The sequence below is a fragment of the Notamacropus eugenii genome, chromosome 1 (genome assembly GCF_028372415.1).
Source record: "Notamacropus eugenii isolate mMacEug1 chromosome 1, mMacEug1.pri_v2, whole genome shotgun sequence".
Lineage (NCBI taxonomy): Eukaryota > Metazoa > Chordata > Mammalia > Diprotodontia > Macropodidae > Notamacropus > Notamacropus eugenii.
This window is the reverse complement of record NC_092872.1, coordinates 752,170,947-752,184,477: the sequence shown is the minus strand read 5'-3', so window position 1 is coordinate 752,184,477 and position 13,531 is coordinate 752,170,947.

Here is a 13,531-nt window from a genome sequence, read left to right as displayed (position 1 = left end):
TGTGGCCAAATTCCAGAATTCCCAGGTGAAAGAGAAAATATTGCAAGCAGCTAGAAAGAAACAATTCAAGTATTGTGGAAATACAATCAGGATAATACAAGATCTAGCTCCCTCTACATTAAGGGATCGAAGGGAATGGAATAGGATATTCCAGAAGTCAAAGGAACTAGGACTAAAACCAAGAATCACCTATCCAGCAAAACTGAGTATAATACTTCAGGAGAAAAAATGGTCGTTCAATGAAATAGAGGATTTTCAAATTTTCCTGATGAAAAGACCAGAGTTAGAAAGAAAATTTGACTTTCTAACACAAGAATGAAGAGAACCATGAAAAGGTGAACAGCAAAGAGAAGTCATAAGGGACTTACTAAAGTTGAACTGTTTACATTCCTACATGGAAAGACAATATTTGTAACTCTTGAAACATTTCAGTATCTGGGTACTGGGTGGGAGTACACACACACACACATGCACACACGCACACATACATAGAGACAGAGTGCACAGAGTGAATTGAAGAGGATGGGATCATATCTTAAAAAAAAAATGAAATCAAGCAGTGAGAGAGAAATATTGGGAGGAGAAAGGGAGAAGTTATATGGGGCAAATTATCTCTCATAAAAGAGGCAAGCAAAAGACTTAGTAGTAGTGGGATAAAGAGGGGAGGCAAGAGAAAAACATGAGGTCTACTCTCATCACATTCCACTAAAGGAAAGAATATAATGCACACTCATTTTGATAGGAAAACCTATCTCATAATACAGGAGAGTGGGGGACAGGGGCACAAGCAGGTTGGGGGGGAGGATGGAGGGGAGGGCATGGGGAGAAGAATGCAATCCGAGGTCGACACTCATGGGGAGGGAAAGGACCATAAGAAAATAGAAGTAATGGGGGACAGGATAGGATGGAGGGAAATATAGTTAGTCCTATACAACACAACTAGTATGGAAATCATTTGCAAAACTAAACAGATTTGGCCTATATTGAATTGCTTGTCTTCCAAGGGGAAGGGGTGGAGAGGGAGGGAGCTAAAGAAGTTGGAACTCAAAGTGTTAGGACCAAATGTAATGTTCTTACCACTGGGTAACAAGAAATACAGGTTAAGGGGTCAAGAAAGCTATCTGGCCCTACAGGACAAAATAAAAGACGGAGACATGGACAGGGAGAGAAGATAGAGGAGAGAGCAGATTGGTCACAGGGGCAATTAGAATGCTTGGGTTTGGGGGGGGGATAAAAGGGGAGAAAATTTGTAACCCAAAATTTTGTGAAAATAAATGTTAAAAGTTAAATAAAAAAAAATATGGAAACTGAGGCTCAGAGAAATCTGGTGACTTTTCGAAGACCATAGAAGTGGCAGATTTGATACTTGAATCTAGGCCACAGATTGATCCCCAATGTTGGAAAGCACTTTAGATGTCATTCAGTCCAATCTCCTTAATATAAAAATGAGGAAAATGAGACCTTGAGAGAGTTAGTATCTTCTAATGCTTAGCACAGTGCCAGGCACTTTGTGCTTCAAAAAGTTTATTCGTCATAATAAATATATATTAGCTTTCCTGAGTTTCTTTTCTAGTGTAATTTCACTGATCCTCAGAAATTGTTTAATGTTTGGTTACATAATGTCTCATGCTCTTAGATCACATTGTATGGGAGGGTCAGAAATCAAAAATATCTTGAGATGCCTACAATATTGGGCTAAATTTAAAACAACAAAATCAAATAGGCATAAATATAAAGAATTATATCTGGGTTAAAAAACAAGATGGGTGATGAATGAATAATACTTTATCTATAAAATATGGGAGTTTTAGAATTCTGACAGCTAATTATTAATTAAGGATAGAATATAACAACCAAGAGAGCGAATGTGATCTTGAACTGAATGAAGAGCGCTGAGCATAGTGTTCAGCATTGGGTAGCTGGCAGTCCCTTCCACTCTAAGTTTAGCAGACTGCAACTGAACTATTGGGCTCAGTTCTGGGTCTCAGATTTGGAAAGACATAGCTGGCTGGAGAGTATACAGAGGAGGCTTGACTACATAGCATATGAGAATCAACAGAAGGGAATGGTGTTGGACCTCAAAAGAGAAGAGTAGGGAGATGGTGGGGACAAGGTAGGATGGACTAGTTGTGCTCAAGCATTTGCCAGGGGGAGGGGTGGGTGAGCTGTCTCATGGAACAGAGGTTCGAGTTCTTCTGTTGGACATTAACAGGAAGGGAAAGGAAGGGAAAAAGTAAGAATTTAGCATGATCATTGTATGCTAGGCATGGTGCTGGGTGTTTGTTGCTGTTTTCTTACCTGTTGCTTTGTTCTACAATATCCTATTGGATCCTCACAACAATCCTACAAGCTAAGTACTGTTGTTATTAACCTCATTTTACAATTCAAGAAATTGAGGCAAAATGAGTCATGTTAAGTGACTTGCTCAGGGTCATGTAGCCAGTAAGTGTCTGAGGCCAGATTTCAACTCAGGTCTTCCTAACTCCAGGTTCAGTGCTCTATCACTGAGGCACTTAGCCCTTGTCATTCTATAATAAGCATAAAATTTCACATCTGGAGTAAAATGAGATTATTTTAAAGGTCCCTAAAACAATAAGGAATAAATCCAACCTTTAAAAAAAAACTAATAGGGTTTACTAACCCTATAAGTAAAAATAATATTAAATATGTTCCCATAATGTAAATACTTTTATGTATATATAAATTATATGTCCATATGAATTTACTAGTAATTATGTGTACATAAAATGTACAACTATTTTTTTAAGAGTATGAGATAAAAACCAGAAATAGTTACTGGTGCTAGAGTCAATTAGAGTTGCTGGAGAGGGGAGTGGAATGCTCAGACCTATATGCTAAAGGAAGAGAATTTACAGAGGAAGACTTGAGGTAGGGCGATCATTCTGCAGGCTGTACACGTGACAGGTAATGGAGGCCTTACGTAACAGTGTGGACAGGTAACTAGAGGGAAGGGGACGCGTACAGGAAATGTGAAGACAGAAATGGCTAGTTTGGGAAGCTGATGGAATGGGTAGGATAAGGAAGATGGAGATACTGAAAATGACTCTGCATGATTGGAAGGATGATAGACACTCAACAAGTATTAGGGAAATTTAGAAAAGGGGGCAGGGAAATGTAATGAGACCTTCAATCATTTGTAAGCTCTCTAGGGCAGCCCATCTAGTACAAATCACTCTGTCCCACCCAAAATGAATGGGGTAAGGAAAAGGCTTTTACTAAGACATCAGAGAAGAGGGCTTGGGGTCTGAGAGGTGCCTACCACAGACACGGAGGATCTAAAGGATAAGGGATGAAGACTCTGAGGGGTAGTGGGATTTTCCCAGTGTTACCAGTTCAAAAACTGTTGTGAGAACCTGAAGAATGATTAGGTCATAGTTACCAGAGGGACTGACATCTGACTCAGAAGTGGGGGTGGCATTTGGGAACTTCAATGGAGAAGAAAGAGGGTGGAATGAACAGAGAATGAGTGGACAAGACTAGATGTCATTATTTGGAGAGAAGTTCCTTCACTGGATTTTGAACAGAAGACAGGCTATTTTATCATTTCACTTGTTCTTACAAGACTAGGAGGTAGGTGTTCTTACCATCCTTGTTTTATAGTTGAGGAAACTGAGGCAGATGGTAGTCAGGTGACTTGCCCAGGACTACATAACTAGGGTCTGAGACAAGATTAGTATTCGTGTCTTCCCCCCCCCCCACACACACACATTGACCTATATATATTCATATTGTATATATGGAGGTGGTCAGAGAGAGGAAACTGTTCAGTCATGGCTTAGACTATTTACTTTTAAAGGATATAGATTTGAATCCTATCTCTTTTACATGCTATATGTGCGACCCTGTCCAAGTTGCTCAACTTCTGAGTTTCCTTCCTCCTTTGTAAAAAGGAAGAATTATACTAGCTGCCTCTTCTTATGTTTAGCCATAGCTCTAACTCCTACGATGCTATGATCTAAGATACTATATGCCTGAACTGTTAGGATGCCAAAAGGCTCTGAAACACATAACGCACCTCGATCCAAGGATCTGACTCATTCCAGAGAGAATGAATACCCACCAAGTCCAGTAGATGGGACTTAATCACTCCCCTAGGCTAAGACTTCATGGCCATTGACCCTTAAAGATGTTATCATTTTCTCACCTCAGTTTCCTCTTCAGAAAACTTTCCCTTCCTGAAAGACCTCCTTGGGCTCTATGCCAACCTGATTCCTGGAAGGGTGTGCTCTGGTAATTCAAGAAGACAAAGGAGTAAAGTTGAAAAGGAAATGACAAGTCTTCTACACAATGGAGCCATCAGCAGAAAGGAACATCAAATTTTCATCTGACTGACAAAGTGTGTGCTTAAGGCTAAGGTAGCAGCAGAAACCTAGAAAACAGACTCATTTAAGAAATTCTCATTTAAACGGATTTCCTTCTCTCTATCTCCAGCCTTCTGGATAATTCCTTGACCCTGGGGAAAAAAATAAAAGAGGACTGGAAGACTTGCTCTGGAGTCAGGAGGATTAGACAGTCACTCAATGGAAATGAAATGTGGTCTCATCCTGCAGAAGACCTGTGTGAGCCATCACTTTCCCGCAGATGACAAGAAAGCCATTGTTTTGAATGTACATGGAAAAGCTGTCAGATAGAGTTATGTTCCAACATAAGAATAGATAATGTAAATTATTTCTCCAACAACTTCTTTAGTCCTCGGTTTTCTCATACACTTTGAAAACATCTCGGGACCTTTCAGCTCCCAATATTTCATCCTAGTAGTAAACCACAAAGGTTACACAACTGGAGATGTGCTTTTCCTGGCATAGGCTTGAGTGTCTTGGTGTTCTCTCTCAAAACTACTTTCCTGATGTAGGAACCTTGGACCTTCAGTCTTGGGCTAGATGTGCAAGTGATTCATCAGGAACCTTGGAAAATCAGAATTCCATTGTGTAACCTCTGTATATACACATTTTGTATGCTTGGTACCTAGAATTTTGCCAAGGGTAAAATCCCCAATACATATAATAACCGAATGAAGATGACGAAAATGATGATAAGATACCAATGCGACTTTACCAAAGACAAAGTGCTTTTCTTTATTCAAACCTCTAAATGGTGGTTGCCATGATAACAAAAATAGTGAGAAGAAAATGCTAATGTTATATGAAGGATCTGTGATTTTGGTGATATGATACTTCTGGTGTGGGAACTCACTCCAGCAGGCAAGGTCACCATCAATTTATGAATGTACAGATAAGTGTTGTGGTGTTCTCTGAAGTGCCTAGAAGTCAAGAGAAGTCCCAAGGGTTTACAGAACTATTAAATGTCAGAGGTTGGATTTAAACTTAAGTGTCAGTGACGCCAAGGCCAGCACTTAAGCCAGTTTGTCATGATGAGAAGGTGGAAGGAGGAGGGAGAGGAGGAGAACACAGAGGATAAGTTGATGAGGAAAAAAAGGAAGGGTATAGAAGATTCTATTCAATAGATTGCCATAATAATTTTTCATGAAAATGTCCAGAGACTGGTTAATAGATATTTCCATTCTTCTTTTCAATGAACAATCCAGGAAAAGTCTCCCTGAATGATTTATCATGTGTATTCTGAAAAGATGTGTGAAAGTCAGTGAGAAAAGATTCCTGGGATTAGAAAATTTGCTCATCCATTCTACATTCATCTAACATTAAGGATCTCCAGTGTGCAGAAAGAGCCTGTATGGGCACTCAAGCCCATCCTGCCACCCATCCTTCCAATGGCACCTACCTCTTCTCCTTCTCTCCCCAGATCCTATCAGTTACAAAGTCTGGTTGAGTCTGCCTTCACCACCTGCCGACATCTCCCCCTGCTGTCTGGTGCCCTAGGTCAGGTCTTCCAATTCTTGTCATCAGTAATGAATAGACACTTTATTTATTTGTCCACATCCATTTCTCCTCCATTCCAAGCTTTCCATAACAACCAAAGGACGATTCAAAAAACCAAAGTCTAGCAATGCCACTCCATACTGAGAAATCTTCAGGGCTTCCCTACTCCCTGTAAAATAAAATGTAAATTCCTGACCTTTAAAGCTCATTATATTTGGAGGGGTTTTATTCTTTTTTTTTTCTTTATGTCATGGACTCCTTTCAAAGCTATTGACCCATTCTCAGAATAACATTCTTAAAAGACATAAAATAAAATGTAAGAAATTACAAAGGGAATTATATTAGAGCACTGGACTGGGAATCAGAAAAAAAAAAAACCTAAATCAAAATCATGTCTCAGAAATTTAGGAGCTTTGTGACCCTAAGCTCTTTCTGGGCCTCAGTTTCTCCATCTCCACAACCCACCCCTAGGATATTTATCTCTCAGCTCTAAAATTATGGAATCTTATCTTACAATTTTAAGTGAGAAGACAATGAAGAGGGCAGGACTGTTTGAGAGATTATGAAGCCTTGAACTGGGTTAGAAACAGGCTTGTATGTTTAGATCGGTAAGTTGTTCTGGAGGATTTGGGGAGTTGTATGATAAACAATTTGGGAGAAGACTGTGGCTCCTTCTGGAAGGTCATTAGAACATAGATTTAGAGCTAGAAGAGATCCTTAGGGGATATCTAATCCAATGGCCCATTTTACAGATGAGGGAGCTGGAACTCTGAATGGTTAAGTGACTTGTCTAGGTTCACCCAGCTGGTTCAGAGACAGGATTGGGAACTAGGTCTTTCTGACTGAATCCAGCATTTTTTTCTGAGCTATCACACTGTCCCCTGAACATTAACAGTCTTGTGACCTTCATATTGCTTCCTGTTGTGGGGGTTGGGTTCCATGTATTAACTCCCTCCCAGCTTTAAGTCTTAATGACTGTGTGTCTATGGCTTGAAAAAGCTTTGTCACAGGGAAAGTAAAGTATTTCTGCATTTAGGGTGACAACTCTCAGGGGAGGGCAGAGAGAAAGATGACTCTGTGAGGCAATTGCTGACAAATGGGACCTGTTGAGAACATTATTTGGAAGCTATATTAATCCAATGTGCTTCATCAGCAAGCCCGAATGGAGAGCTCTGGGGAAGCTTAAGAATTACAAGTAAACAGGACAGACAAGGGCAAAAAGGAAGTCAGAAATGAGCTTCTGATCTGGTAACTGGAGACTGGGAACACAAAGAATATTTCAGCCTTGCCTTAGGACATGGTTCTGTCAATAAGTCAGTCAGTCAATGAACATGTCTTAATCACTCCTTATGTGCCAGGTTCTGTGCTCTGTGTCTCTCAGGGTGTGATGGCCTTACCAGTCTGGGGGAGTAGGGGCCAGATCTAGCTATGATTCTTCAGGCAAGACACAACCTCTGGGCGTTCTATTTATTAGAGATAGCATAGCTCTTCCCTCCTCCCATCTCACAAGGCTGCTGTGAAGATCCACTGAGATAATGTGAGGAACATATTCTATACACACAGAGAAACATATATACATCCATTCACCCATAGATGTGTGTGTGTGCGTAGTATGTATATGTAAGTACATGTATTTATTAAAGTATACGTATATGTGTATATGTAGTATGTAATATGTGCCTGTACATATTGGAACCCATAGGCTCAGTCAATACCATTAAGAATTATTCATTTCCTAGTTTCTTATAATGGTACCCCAAATGAGAGAGGTCACAGAGACAGGAAAAATGCCATGTTTGGCTTGAGTCCTTTAAAATCAGCTCTTGAGATCCTGGTCATTGGACTTCTTTTAAATTGCATCTTAAATGAAGAGAACATAGGTAAGGACAGAATGCTTTCCAGACAAGGGATGTGGCCAGTACGAAGATGTGTGGATGGGAGATGGAGCACTATATGTAAATAAGAGAGCAAAACCCCAGAAAACGAAGACCACTAAACTAAGAGACTTGCCCAAGAGCCTCCAGGTAATACGTTTTAGCACCTCACATGGCTCACATTGATCCATGGTCACTGTTTGGTTACCAGCTGGAACAAATAATGGGGATGACCTGCTTATTTCTCTGCTTAAGGTAAATAAAGGACTTTACAAACATTGTGAGCTTTTGAACTTAACAGCAACATGAGACTGGTACTACAGATCTAGTTATCCCCATTTTAAAAAGGAGTCACTGAGACTACAAAGAATTTATATACCTTATGGTTGTGTCAGCTAAAAAGTATTGGAGGAAAGGGGAAGTTGTGACCTTAAGCAGAGCTAGAACTAAGGGAGGAAGTTGAGGTTTTGCTCCAGGTACTGACATGGAAGGGGGTGGGATATTTTTTCATAGTGATTACCATCCTAATATCTTACACCACAGAGACTTTCACTGCATTGGTCCTACTGGATTTAGGGAGGAGTTAATTCAGGAAAGAGGAAGGATGTGGAATATGGGAATAGTCTAGAAAGGAGGGATCCATCACCTATTCATAACACGTGATTACAGCCAAGGTCAGCCTGTCCTCTGAATGAACTCCCCCCTTCCCCCGGGCTGCATCTCTTATGTTTCTGCTAGTCTTCCAGGTGAAAACTATTCTAGTGATCCCTCCATTCCTGACTCCAAGTCCAGATCTGTCTCCACTCCCCATGCTGCCTCTGGGAAATTTATTAACTGAGATACTGTCCACAAGCCAGTGAGTGCATCTCTGACACCTGACGTCTTTCCAAAGGTGTCCGGTAGACAATAAAGCCATCAACCCAGGGAACTTGAAGTGTTTTGAATCTACAAGCATGCTTAAAATCATACTAGATTTCTTAATCTGTCAGAAACATTAGTTAGAAGATCTGAGTTCACATTCTGACTCTAACATGGGGTAGCTCTGTGATTTTCATCCAGACCCTCCAAATCTCTGAGTCTCAAACTTGTCATGTGAAAATGGGGTTTTAATAAGTTTTAGAGTGCACAGCATCCCAGGGCAATTGTGAGAAAAGTACATTGTAGATCTTCTATTTGAACCAATATATATCCATTAAGGGCTTACTGTGTGATGTTCCAGGCACACAGAGGCAGAAATAAAAGAGTCTCTGTCCTCAGGAACTTATATTCTACTTGGAAGGGGGTGGAGAAAGGGAATGAATACAAATTATTGTATTTGCTTTTATTTGATTTATTTTTCATTTAATTTTGTGTATGTGTGTGTACACACATACACACACACACACACTATTCTTTAGAAAAGATAAAAGCTCCTTGAGGGTAGGGACTCTTTCATCTTTGTGTCTGTATTCTGAGCACATAGTACATAGTCTGGTATATTGTAGGTGCTCGATAGTTGATCATCAATTTACTGATCAAATCTTAGCTTACAAGTATTTGCCAGAGTACTTCATTATAAACCAACTAGTGTTTATTACGCCCCTACTATGTGTCTGACACTATATTGAAGGCTAGAGATTCAGTGAAAGTGAAAAGGCAGTCCCTGACCTCATGAAGCTCACAGTCGAATGCTCCAGAGACTTGCCATGAGTCCATCATGAGCCTCAGTCTGCCACGGCAAAGAGTAAAGAATACTCACTAATAGTCTGTATGTTGTTTCCACCTGCCAATAAGCTGTGGCACCCCCCACACTGCATCCTCTTTGTCTGTCTCTGTCTGTCTCTCTATCTCTCTCTCTCTCCTTCCCTCCCTCCCTCCCTCCCTCCCTCTCTCTCTTTCTCTCTCTCTCTCTCTCTCTCTCTCTCTCTCTCTCTCTCTCTCTCTCTCTCTCTGTCTCTCTCTCCTTCCCTCCCTCCCTCTTTGTCTCTCTGTCTCTGTCTCTCAGTCTCTCTCTCTGTCTCCTTGTCTCCTCTCTGTCTCTGTTTCTCCCCTTCCCCTCCCCCGCCTCTCTCTCATGGGCTCAACTCTGGTTTCTGTTTCTTCTTCAACACTCCCATTCCCTTTCCTGAACTGAGTCCAATAAGCTTTCCGCTACGTTGCTTTGATTGAAAATGTAGCGAGACAAACACAAGAGGCAAAATCAGTGAGTGAAAACAAGCAGAGTGTTTGTCCTCTCCCCGAGTGCGCGTTTTCTTGCTCATGCTCTTAGAAGACACCATGACTTCCATATTCCTTATATTGCGTACCTGCCTTTCCTCAAGGAGAGGTTCCTTTTCCAAAGTCACAGGGCATTGAAGCTGGGACCTAAGATGTAGAGCTGCTTTGCAAGGCCTTATGGGTGAGCTGAAAGAAGGCAGTCAGACCGGGGGTGGGGTGGGGGCTTCTGAACTGGTTTATGACCAGAGATTTACAGCCCCAAGTGACCTTGTAGGCCATTTGGCCTACACTCTTGAAACCAAGGCCCAGAAAAAGGGAAGAGTCAGGTTTCAAACTCAGGTCCACTAATATCAAAACCAGACCACACCCTAGTGCCTCTGTGAGGGAGGCATCATGACCCAGGATGTTTCCATAAGGCAGCTATGACCATAGCATTCTACAGTTCCAAGGGTCTCAGTTATAATAATGCTATTTATATAGCCTTTTAAAGTTTTCTAAGCGCTTTACAAACATCTCATCCAATCCTCAAAGTCTTTGAATACAGGCTTATTATACTCATTTTAGAGATGAGGAAACTGAGGCAAATAGAGATTAAATGACATACTCACAGCTAGTGAGTTTCTAGGGCTGGATTGGAATTCAAGCCTTCCTCACTCCTGGATCAGCCCTCTGTCCACTGGTTCACTCTAGCTCTTCAGCATGACTCAGGGATCCCATTCCACCCACTGATAGAAGGAGATCACTGATCACCTCTCAGGTTTTTTACAGCTTTCAATGCATGATCTTTTGGTGTCTACCACAGGTGAAAAGAAATATATGGGAGAACCAGGCCTTCCTGGATGCTTTTCTTTCTGAATCATCATGAGTAAATGAGCAGGAAACAATTTTTAAATCACATTTTTAATAGATTTTTAAAGATTTATCAATCATTTTCTTGGCAGGATGTCTATGAGTTAATCTTGGGAGTAGGATGAGGACATTGAGGCACACTGTTAAAAGGACTTGCTTCAAGTCATAGTTCCTAAGTGTCAGTACAGGGTTTGGGCTGTGGAGTGGGGCTGAGGGTGTTCATTCCACTCTTTGCTGCTTCTCCAATGTCAGAAGACAAATACATTTGTCAACGGACCATATCACAAAAATCTCCAGGTTGGAAGGAACCTCAAATCATTTTTAGTCCAAGCTGGGCTTGAACAAGAATTTCCTCTCAAATAAAGGAGACTACCCTGAGTTGGAGCCCTCTAAGGAGGGCTCATCCAGCACCTCATGATTCTCATCCCATTTGGGGACAGTTTTCATTGCCAGGAGGTACAGGCATGAGGGATGGGGGTGGGGGGTAATGTGTGTTTATTTGAATTCTTCTTCATTCTAAAATCATAAATGTACTTGCTTATTTATAACTCCCACTCACTGTTCCAAATTTTGCCCTTGAGGGCCAAGCAGGAAAAAAAGAAAAGTCTAATTCCTCCTCCACTTGACATACCTTCAGATTCTTGAAAACAACTCACATATTCTCCCTGAGCCTTCTCTTATCTAGGATAAAATCCCCCAGTTCCTTCAAGCACTCCTTATAGGACATGGATTTAGTCCTGTCTTCATCCTAGTTGCCCTCCTTTGGCCACCATCAGAAGCACCCATTTGCTTCTTTAATGGAGCCCCCAGACCAACACCATTGTACGGTGGCTATAATGTGGGTTGCTGTTCATCAGTACTGGGGTTCACTTTCTGCTATGAATGTTTCAGAGCTGTCCATTTCTTGGGAAGACACTTATCTCAGCCACCTACCATCTCTTAATCTATAAAATAAGGATAAAAATGGCATCCTTCCCTGGTAACAACTCCCCCATGAGTGCAGTGCTTCCTAATCTCCATGAGGGCAATGGCCATATTCTTGAAGAGATGCTAATATGATAACAAAGGCTACAGAGAAGTCCAGAAGAAAGAAGATGGAGGAAAGATCCACAGATTTGGAAACTTAGAGGTCATTACAGAGATCATTAGGAGCTTTGGAGAGAGAAATTTCAATTAAATTATAGGTTCAAACCCCAAATTAGAGATGTTTAAAAGTGAATAAGAGGAAAGGAAATGGAGGTACCAAATGCAGACAGATATCTCCAAGAGTTTATCTGAGAAGGAAGGAGAAATAAAAGACTGTAGCTGACCTAGATGGTTGAAACAAACCAAGGTTGGTTTGTTTTGCTTTGGTTTTTATAAGTTGGGGAGATAAGACCATGCTCTTATGCAGCAGGGAAGGAGTTGATAAATGGGGAGAAACTGAAGATTCAGAGGAAATGAGGAGGGATAAAGGGTAACAGTGTGCAGGAAAAGAAGGGAGGAGTTGTGGCTTTTCTACGTTCCACTGAAAAAGTCACCTTGGAAGTGAATGAGATCTTGTCCCCATTAATAAACAGAAAACCCTTTCCTCCATGCATCACTCCTGACTCATGGGGCCAACACTCTGAAGAGAAGCTGCTCCTAATCACAACTTTAAAAAATTCCTCCATACAGGGCATTGCTATCATTGTTGTGTTCTTATTCTTGAAAGGACCAATGATTGCATGAGCATGATGTCTTATGAGGGCATGAATGAATGAATGAATGAATGAATGAATGAATGAATGAATGCATAAAAAAAAGAATCTACAATTGTCTACTACATTCTAGGCAGACATTATGCTATGATCTGGGGATACAACAACACAATTAAAGATGATTAGATTCATTCTATTAGGAAGCACTACATGCATGGGGGAATTGTTACCAGGGAGAAGTCACAAGAATGGTGAACGGAATCGTATGGTATTGAACTGACAAAGAGTTTCCAGGAATGACATCGTCTAAGTATCATCTTCAGAAATATAAGCAAATAAGAGGGGAAGGGGAGCCATACTGCAGAAGGGCAGGGCCACAGGATCCCAGCACCATTCATCTGGGTTAGAGTAGAATTGGTAGGCTCAAGATAATCAGGAGAGAAGTGGCAGAAACTCCATTTATATGTGAAGGCATATTCACCATGGAGGAGACAGAATCGCTAAATGCAACAGAATCTCTCAAGGTATTAAAGATAATAAAACCTTGATATGGCAACAAGGAAAGCCCTGGTTTGGAAGTCAGATTTGAATGAGGGAGGGCCATGCAAAGTCACAAAAAAACAGGTCTTGTAGAATGTGGGGTTAGCTGTTCCCTCCTTATATGAGGTCCTCTCTCTCACTGGCTCTCTCACTGTTAAATGATAGTGTTGGCTCCTATGTCCTCATGCAGTGGCAAGTTCATGTGTGTGTGTGTGTATGTTTTCTTTTGATGGGATGGATTCCTGCCTCAGACATTAAAGAACTGTGTGACCCTGGGCAAGTCACTGAATATTTCTGAACCTCATTTTATCATCTGCAAAATGGCCTCTAACATCCCTTCTGCCTCAAAATATGTGCATCCTATTTTCCTTTAAAAGAGTCTAAGAAGTTTCCAAGATTGAATAACAAGCTTGAGTGCTTTGAAAAACAAAATTTCAGTGTTTTATAAAGATAATTTCACTTGCTGAATTTAATTTTCTTCTTTGTGTGTGTCTGAGTACAAGAAGTGTGTTCATTGCACATGGGGACACGTACA